The following is a 10,873-nucleotide window of genomic DNA, read 5'->3' on the forward strand; positions in this document are numbered from 1 at the left end:
GATGTTCTTTTATCAAATACCAAAGAAAACTGCTATGTTAACATCAATGACAAACACAGTCCTAAATGTAACATATCATCAAAATAATGATCTAATAATGTTTCTACAATAATCCCTCATAGGAATATCATCAAAATTAATGCTTCCAACAATTAATTCATCAACATTCTCCACACATTTATTTGATTTGGACTAGTAGTCTTAGGATAGAATCCCTTGAACGATGGTTTTTCTTTTCTCATATCCTATTTAGAACTAAAAATGTCTCTATATTTTATCATCCTTTCCCTACAAGCATCTTCATTCAACCTATCAACAATGACATATTCTTCCCACATAGATTTTGTGGGAGAGAAATTGTACCCTCTCATGTTCTTTAAGTCATGTCTGACTACATTGAATGGGACATAAGTTCTGGCTCACCCAGTTGGCAGTTTATAATTTCTTAAAAATTCATTTGTTTCATTAATGGAATTCTTAACTATTTTAAAGTCTCCTAGATTAGAGAATCTACACAAAAAGGTTCCTTTCTTCACACATTTTCCCAAGTATTCTCTATTCAAATAAATCAATTGCCAAAATACTTCTATAAACCCTAGTCTCTTAGGGACACACTTGCGTAAGATATGGGGTGGATGAGGGAATCCATAAAAAATTAAGTAGTATATTCTTCAAACAAGAAAACACTTCCCCAATCATGTGTTAATTGATTTCCAACATCATAGAACATTTTAGGTTTAACAAATTCTTTCTACTAAGAACCCTATCATTTTCAAAACTGTATAAACAAAATCATTATAAAAACAAATGAAATTAGAATATGGGTAGAACATTTTCCTTAACCTTGTCCATCTTTATACTTGTAACCTTTCTACCCATTATTATATAGACTTGAAGAAACTCTAATCAAATATATCAACATTCTTGAATAGGATCAGATGCATGATCAGGGAGTAGTGATGAAATTTAAAATTCTCCAATTATCCTTGTTGAGAAACAATGATCTCCTCATGGATTATATAAATGATATACTCCATAAAATCATACCCAACATTATGATTTGAGTCTTGGATATTTAAAGCTATGACATAATGTGCTCCTAGAGCATTCATGGTTCCATCTAAACCTAGGGCTTTATTGATTCCAAATATAGTATTATGAAAATACCTTTCAAAGAATTCAAAGGGCATAATTATTTCAACCTCGTTCCTTTTTGTAATGTCACCAATGTCCTTCTTTGATGAATGAATGTGTCTGGTCATCACCCTACCCACGTAGAAGTTCTTATGATTCTTGAATTTTTCATTCAATTTCTCTATCTCAATTGGTAGTGACATAGGTCCTCCCAAGTAGAATGCTTCTACAATGTTTCTTTATCCAAGGATAGAAAAATGATTCTATCCTTTCTATGAAATGACTTGTTAATAGGATTGTAGCACTTGATTAATGCTTTCACTAGGTCCATATCTACAAACACTTCTAACATAATTAACTTGCCCAAGTATCTTACCCAAGGGTTATAGACTGGAACCTTTCCTATTCCATTCTTGTAGAAATACCAGAACTACTCATATCCATTTCTTTTATGAAACTTTGTATCTCTACAAAGTACATATGGATTTTTGACAGCATGGCCATCTCCATTTTGGGCATTGGATTAATGAGGTAAGATATGTATTCATTCTTCTACAAACATGCTAAGGAATTTTGGTTGTGCAACTAGATCTTCAATCACTACTTTTGCAAATATTTCTCCTTCTCTGTAAGCCATTTTTGCAAGAAATTCTATCAACTCTATAAATTGAATGCTGAAAAATCACTAGAAATCACTCTACAACTCAAAATTCATTTAGAAAACTTAAGGAATTATGAAAATGGTAATGGAAATTTCCCTATCTTTCAGACTTTATTTGTTTCTACAATGGGAGCTTGGCATTAATGGTATTTAAGACTAACACACTTGAAAACCTATCAATTCTCGAAAATCTTGCAAAATATATGCTTTTTCATATTTTCTTCTTCCATCTCATGTTCTTTTTATCCAGCTCAAGCATGGCTGTTAAAACTACTCTCATGCCTTAAATTGATAGTTGCAACTATGCAAACAAGGTTACCCTTGTAATATTTTGCAACCTCACATCTTATCTCTTCAACCATTGAGTCTGGCTTGCAATGTTGTGATTACCTTAAGTCAATACTTTGCAACCATCAGATAAGATGTTCATTCTAACCATGTGATGTTGTGCCAAGTATTTTTCTTTAACACTTTCCTCATCTTGTAGCATCACAACTTAATGTCCTAAATGTCTATGGAACCATGCAAGAGTATAATAAAAAAAATTGCGTGCAACAATTCCTTTGTTCATAGCTTCGCATCATTATTTATTTACCTTTACTCTTGACTTGTGAAGATACACTCACTATTTTGTTTGACTATTATCCTTCTCTATAGATTCACCACATGAATTTTAACTATTATGTAAACCCTTGGGAACTTTCATTAGTAATTAACCTTAACCATTCTAAACTTCTCTTTGTGTGTTAGCAACATCAATTTGGTAACTATAGTCAAACCTTGCAATAGTGTGATCCATAGAGTTTACCACATTGTGACCTTCAGTCTGAGTCATTCATTAACTCAAGCAACATTGTGATAGTATAAATCTTAACTTCATGATCACTTGATCTCTCCATCAAAACTTAATTTATCACTTTGCATCAAACCTTTACAACCTAGTGATAAACATTTCTTCTAACTATTGGACATCTTTCATAGTTTTTAAACTTAGAATTAACCTTTATAACTTAACCATGCAATCATGTGAATAGGGATTCCCTTGACTACCTTCTTTTCATCTTCATTTCATGGCTTAAACATTTAACTCAATAAATGACCGTGCATAAGCATGATCATAAGCTTTCGCAGCCTCACTTCATTGACCCAAGGTTTCTTTAACTCAGTTGTAAACTTGCACTAACTATTAACTCTTAACCATCATGTCTTTTCACATCCTCATAGTTTAATCTTCATAGTATATCTAATCCCCCACAATGCTGCACTGACATCTCTACTAAATATTTCCTTCTATTTTCATGGTCACAACTTAAGATATGCTTAATTCTTTATGACCCATAACCTTGTGATGACCATTTGAACTTAATCTTTTCCCTTTATCACAACATCACCACTTGAATTTCCTTAAGTAAAAAATGACTTTTGATCATGCACTCCTGCGTGTTTTTCTCATTTGTGCCTCCAACATTGATGTTCTTATTAGCTGTTGTAAAGTTGCAGTAAGCTTAGAATAGATTGTTTCTCTTTTTTGTAACCCTAGAAGTGGTTAGTGAGCAAAGCAAAGCAATGTTGCGATCATAGAGACTTCATAACATCACAAGTTATAAGACATAAGAAATCATGAAATATAAAGACAATTATTGGCTTAAAACATATGGATATAAAGATATAGCATAAAAGGTTTTCACATATCCCTTTTTTGAAATGAAGAATTATTTTGAATGAACTTAAATAACCTTACAAGACAAGATTTTAACCTAGCGTTTTTTCATGAAGGTTGACAAAACTTTTACAAATCCTAAGCATTTTAGATATAGTTCTTTCTAATTTTCATAGAATTTTTATAGAAACTAGGTAGGTTATAATTCAAGCCATCACTTATCATGGTCAATAATAAACTTAAACTTAAAAATAGTGGGTAGCACAAACATGCAACAAAAATCCACAGAATGTTTGACACCAAGATTTAATGCAGTTCAACCCAAATTGGTAAAACAATGAATACATAGTATCACTTTTCACTCTTCTGAATTGAGATCTTTTAGAAGTCAAAATTATTAAAAGGATGCATGAAACACTATTAGGTGTGACCATATTAAAGGATTTAATCATCCTATTAGTAGTGACCATGTTAGAGGACTTAAGAACATTATATTAGAATGCCACATTGATTAAAGGATTTACAAATGACTATTTGATCAACCTTATCTCAAGCATTTTACAACTACCATAATGGTTAGAAATTAAAAATCAAAATTTGATCTGATAACATACAACTCACTTTGTAAATATAGATCTTTCTTTGGCTCAACTCTAGTTCAATACCTAGACTTCATCATTCTCATCCTCTTAGATATGCCTGGCAACTCTTCAAGAAATCCTTCCCCTAACAATCTTTGAACCAATCCTTGCATTTTTTTTCACCACTTTTCTTCACAAATTTCCTATGGACAACAATCCTATTAAAAATGTTGGATACCTCCTTAAATAGGCAGTCTTAATCTTTTCTACTTAATCAAAATCATAGATCTTATTACAACTAGATCCAAAATATTTAGTGAATCTGTCCACCTTCTTTTTCTTCTTCTCTTCTCAATACTTCTAGAAACATCTCCTTAAATCGTAGCCTTTGATTACTCAACTAATCATTTCCATGAATAATACAACACATCAATTCTTATGATCAACATGCTTTTATTATCCCAATATGTTGACTATTAGCTACAAATATTGATTCTCTCGTTAACTATTCTTTTTCTATCACTTGGTTGTTACTATGCCTTTCTGTTCCATCTTAACTTGATCACTCGATAATTACTTCATTCTCTCACTTAGTCACCACAATTCAACTTGGCCAATACTATCACTTAGCCAATACATACATTCATCCAACACTATTTTTCTTCACAATGCTTACATTTCTTAATCTTCTTTTTCAACTCCTTCATTGATCGTGTAACATGGATACTCATTCAAGCTTCACATTGTGACTTGTTTCAACTCTGAGCTTCATTCAATTGTCACTTCATGTATCGATTAAATAATAAGTTATCTTGTCGAGTGCTAACTTATCAAGTTCCCATTATTATTTCATCTCACTTAGACATCTCATCTCAACCTTTAATTATATCATCTCATGATCTCTTCTTTTCAAATCCTCTTGATCACTAAAATGATATAGCACTCTAAAAAATTAGTGAATTTCTCTATAATAGGTTTGACATCAACAACAATATAAAAATTGTAGATGCAATAATCTCCCTCTTTGGCATTGATAGAAATAACGTCAAATTACCATGCAATTGAAAAGTAACACAACATATTATGTGTTCAAATACATTGTAAATAATATCCTTAGTTTCATTCTAATTCTCATCTAGTCAATTTTAGTGCTAGCAAGGTCATCTCCAACATTCTTCATATGATCTTCCATAACTACATACATTCATCACCATATCCTTCTTTCTTTATAACTTTATTATTCATTAACAAAAGTCTTGATCTCCCTATCTATCTTTATCTCACTATATGGTAACTTCCTAGAGTCTTCATTACCATTTATCCCTCTTGGACAACAATTCCAGAGATATCTTTGTCACCATAAGAACATCAAGTACACTGTCATAAATCTTCTTCATGAAGATAACATTAGTCTTTATTTTAAAGTATCCCCCTCTATCATCAGGTTCATCTTTAAGATTGTCTCTTTACATGATTTCACACCTTTAGGAAAATCCTAAGGTGTGATCATCTACATCAATGTGTATGATATCATTATAACAATATTTAATACAATGCCATATCTCACCTTAGTTAGCTATAAAGAGGGGAATGAATGTTAACTGATCTCTCAAGTATTCATGTGCTTCCTAAGGTAATGCCTTATTAAATATGTCATCTATATGTTCCTTTGTGTTCACATATTCAAGCCTCACTTCTTTATCTTGAACCAACTCTCTCAAGTAATGATACTTGACCTGAATAATTTTTTTCTTAGTATTTATCACATGATTCTTTGAAATATTTAGATCACTTTTATTATCACAGTAGATTACTATACGATCAATAATCTCTTCCTTCATACATTTCAACAATTTCTTGATACAAACAATGCTAGAACAATTCACTACTACAAAAGCATATTCAGGTCCTATTGTGGATTGAGAAATGTAGTTTATCTTCTTGCTTGTCTAGGAAATTAGTCTCTTTCCTAGAAAGAAAGTGCCTCCGCTAGTTCTTTTGCTATCCTCAATATTTCCAACCAAATCTACATTATTATAAACTTTTAGTTCCAATTTTTTATTCTTCTTATACCATATTCCATAATCCTCTTATCCTTTCAGATTTCTCAATATCCTTTTCACATCCATCATGTGATTCTCTTTAAGATCAGCATATAATCTATCATGCCCAAAATTCTATGAGGCAAAACACAACTATTTTTTTTTTTTGATAGAAACCAGAAGGTAAGAAAAAGGCTTAGTCTACTTATGACCTAGAATTGATGAAGTATGATAAAGGAATGAAACTATCATACTTCGAATTGGGATTCAAGTTTCTCATGAGGGAATACATGGCTTCTAACTTGTAGAAACAAAACTACATTGAGATGGTATGGATACAAGCTCTTAATATGAAGCACTATGATGTGTGAGTGTAATCCCATATTGTGTCAGGGTATTGGTGAAGATCTAGGGATTGAAATGTGAAAGAGTTTCATCACTTATCCATTTTAACTCCATTACTATAGATTTCACCTTTATTTTAATAATTTCATTATTATTAATAGTCAATTATTATTACTATTATTTTGGAGGCTACCCATACCTACTACTTTAATATGCACTCTTAATTTAATAGTCAACTTTACTATTACGTTAAATAAGCTAGCATTTCTACAATACAAATAACTTTTGATTAATCATCCATTAAAACAATCATCAAATTTAATGCTAACTATGCTACTCTTAGCAATCAATTTTAAAACTATGTGTGTGTGTGTGTGTGTGTGTGTGTGTGTGTGTGTGTATACATATACATACACGCACACACACACATATACCTATATACATATACATATACATATACATATACATATACATATACATATACATATCTATATATATATATATATATATATATATATATATATATATATATAGATATGTATATGTATATGTATATGTATATGTATATGTATATATATGTATGTATATATATAAAATTAATATGTTTCTAGAGTATCTAAAATATCCTAAAATTAATGAGTATATATCTTTTCCGTTTAAGTTGTCAACCAATCCTATAATCCATCTCAACTTAAACTTATCATTGATATTGTTATTATTATTATTTGGCTATCATTATAATTATTATATTTTAAGACACCTATATTTAACACATCTTCTATCCTAATTGCTAACATTATCATTCTTTAATCCTAAATTTAAAACTACTACATATGGAATTTTGTGCCAGTAATAAACAAATCAATTTTTACTATAATCTAATATCTTAAAAGAAATGATGTAAATATACTACCCTTAACTTATCTAATCAAATTTAAAAAATATTCACTTAAATCATGACTTACTGATTTCTAAGTCAAATTATAATATATCCCACTTACTAATGCATAATACCATATTATTTCCCCAAGTCGTCTACTATTCCAAAATTCCTCCATACGTGGGTAGGTCATACATGGGTAGGTGGGAGGTTGTTTGCTTAACACATTAAAATCTCTTTTTAGCTATTGAGGCGTATGGAAGGAAAGGTTTGCCTTGTTAGAGTCAGTATTAAATACTTGATTTTTCTCCCAGCAATAGCATCTACTTGGTCACCTAGAAAAGGGGAAGTCAACTTGCATTAAACTCATGATTGCTGATAGTAGGGGCTACTTTATCTAGGCATACTTACATGGTAAAGAAAAGGTATATTAAATACCATGTTCAATCTCAAGGAACTAAGCACCTAGGATGAGGGTAGGAATTTTCTAACACTTGTCAATTCATGACAAGGATTGCAAGTGGTGTTTTAAGCTTCCAAGCATGTAACATGAGATGGGTGATTTATTCTTATATTTGTCTAATTTAATTTCCTTGCTTGCTAGTAGGTACATGGAAATGGTCGGCTAGGTAGGTGTAAAATTTTCTTTTTTTTAATAGTGCTTTCCCATTTAAATATTAATTCTAGGCAATACTACAAGCTTAGGTAAGAGGCTAGAATAAAATACACTTCCTCATTTAATGTGTTAGGTCTATTAGGAATTATAAATTATATTTTCCTTTCCCTGAATTTTTTTTGATAAATATTCTTTACATAGGATAATATCATGAACTAGGCCTAACATCTTATTTATTAAGGAAGATTTTGAGTTGATTTTTTTTAACCTATCAATCCAAGAACTAATATTTTATTCCAAGACCATTATTTTATTATATTGCAATATAAATGATCCTCTTTTTGGTGTGCCCATACATTTTCTAGAATGAAAATATGCATCTACAGGCCTCATTTAAACTTAAATAATTTGTCTAGTTCCTTCCATGCATGCTCTATGATTGTTAACATAGAATTGGTGTTTGTCTATTATTTTACTATGCAGTAACCCTTTTTTTTTCTATTCTAATAAAAATTTTAGTATGAAGCAAATATCATATTGCTAACATAATCTAATTACAAGATACACTAACATGGAACTCAGTAGAATCCTTGAAACTATAATCTCATGAACATCAAAAATTCAATATAGTATAATGACATCCAATTCCATAACCTATGATATCTAGAAATTCATTGATATCAATTGCATATTCAACAACTAATTAGATTATCAAACTAATCATCAAGCAACTAAATTATTCACATGAAATTTGAGGAGATAAAGATATGAATTGATAATGTTCAATCCATTCTTCCAAGTTATAACATGATACCAATTCTTTTCTTCAACACATTCTAATTTTAAGTAATGATAAGACAACATCAACACAATATCAACAACAATAGGGTGGTGGAATCATCAGTCAAGATACACAATGGAGAATCTCTCAAACAAGATATGTCACAATCTCTCTATTTGACATATACATGAGACCAAAAGCACACCCTAAAATATAATGAATCCACATAATAAGATGGAATTTTCCTAGATTTTAATACCAAAACATTGATACTCTCTTCTTTTATACAAGAAGGAAACCTCACAATTTCCCAAATGTCCAAGGTCTCAAGCAAGAACCTAGAACAAAAGACAAATGTGGAACCATGAAGGCTCACCTCCCAACCTAGGCCTCAAGGAGGCCATCCACCGAGCTTGGGGAAATAATGCATAAATGGTTGCATACTACACATTCAAATGCCATGCATATTCACAACAATATGAAAAGATTTAACACAATACAATTACAACGCATCCCATCCCAAGGCTTTGCACAAAGATATAACAAATGAATCAAATATAGGGTAAAGGTGGGCTCTCACCATTAGGAGGATTTCCAAATCTATGACTCACAATATACACATCTTCTCAATATCAACACGCCCTTTTAGGGCATACAATATCTTCCCTTCCACACACCTCCTTTCACCTCCCAAAATGCAAGTAAGCAAGATAACCACATTCCATTGAACATATGCAATCATCTCCACACATGGGAGTGTTCCTCAACTACATGTATGAGCCTAACTAACCCCTTCACCCAAGCATCTCTTCCCTCCCGAGGGCGAGTGATGCTCCACACCCATTTCAAAAACACATAACATGAAAATGAAGCAAGATACAAAGAAGGAATCACCCAAGACTTCTCGCATGCAACACTTACACAAGATCTTTTCCACAAATGCAACTACAATATACCAAAAATTGATTATGGAATGAAGAAAACCATATCTAATCTACATGCAAAATGAAGAACATCATGGATCATGGGTACCAACCTCACTCCAAGAAAAGGAAATGAAAGATGTAGTAGAGCTCCTTCCTCTTCCTTCAAACTCTAGTTGTCTCTAAAGATAGAGAGTGGCCAAGTGAGTTTCCAATTTAGCCATGCCTCTATATATATTACTCATTTTCGAATTCAATAAAGAATGCAAATTTTGTGGGGTCTCCTAGGTCTACTAGGCACCCTAAGGGGTCATTATTAGCCGCCTAACTTAAGGTGGTAACTTGGGTAGGGTTTATTTTTGTCACAAAATCACCTTAGAGTTACTTTATGGCCCTCCAAATGCTAGGTAATTCAAATTTCAAATTTCCCATGGTGATAACATTGTTCTCATTACTAATTTTGGCAATAATTTGAATTTCTTAATTAAGGCATTTTACTTTGAATAAGGTAGTCACATGATCCATCATCAGAGAACATGTCATTTCTCATAATGAATACAAGTGTCAAGTGACACACACAAAATGCATTATAAATCACACATGACATTTTTAGAACCTACTCATGAAATGTATACTATACAAATACATCACATGTTTACAAAATAAACAAATCACAATGAGGTTTACAAATCTTACAAAGATTCAGCTTGGTAGAGTCATTTAAACATGTGTCTATACCTTGTTTCCCTATTAGATTCCATGGTTCCTCTTCTTGCACATCAAACTCAAGCATCAGTAGTCCAAGGGGACAAATAAACATATATTACATAAGTGCACATAATAATAATATCCACATTAACATAATTCAAATTAGATTTCTATCCTAGTCTTTCAATTATTCCATTTGATATGTTAAGATATCAAAATCTACATGTCATAAGCCATTATGATCAAATTAATATCTATTTGCATATCCTAACCATTCATCTACATTTCATAAACATCATATTCAATTTAACACTTATCTATAAATTAGAAATCACCAGGATCAAATTAACATTTTCATTGGATCAAAATTTGACAATATTGTGTCATAAAGCTGCATCCATATATGTTCAAACATTTCTTACACAATAACATGTTCTTAGTGCATATAACAATGTAAAACACTACTAATGCATCAAAATCAATAGAATAAGCAAATCTACTATCCATCTAGGTTTAGAATAACTATCAAAATATCAAGTTCA

The sequence above is a fragment of the Cupressus sempervirens genome, chromosome 3 (genome assembly GCF_028749045.1).
Source record: "Cupressus sempervirens isolate cs-2001-9-10 chromosome 3, ASM2874904v1, whole genome shotgun sequence".
Taxonomy (NCBI): Eukaryota; Viridiplantae; Streptophyta; class Pinopsida; order Cupressales; family Cupressaceae; genus Cupressus; species Cupressus sempervirens.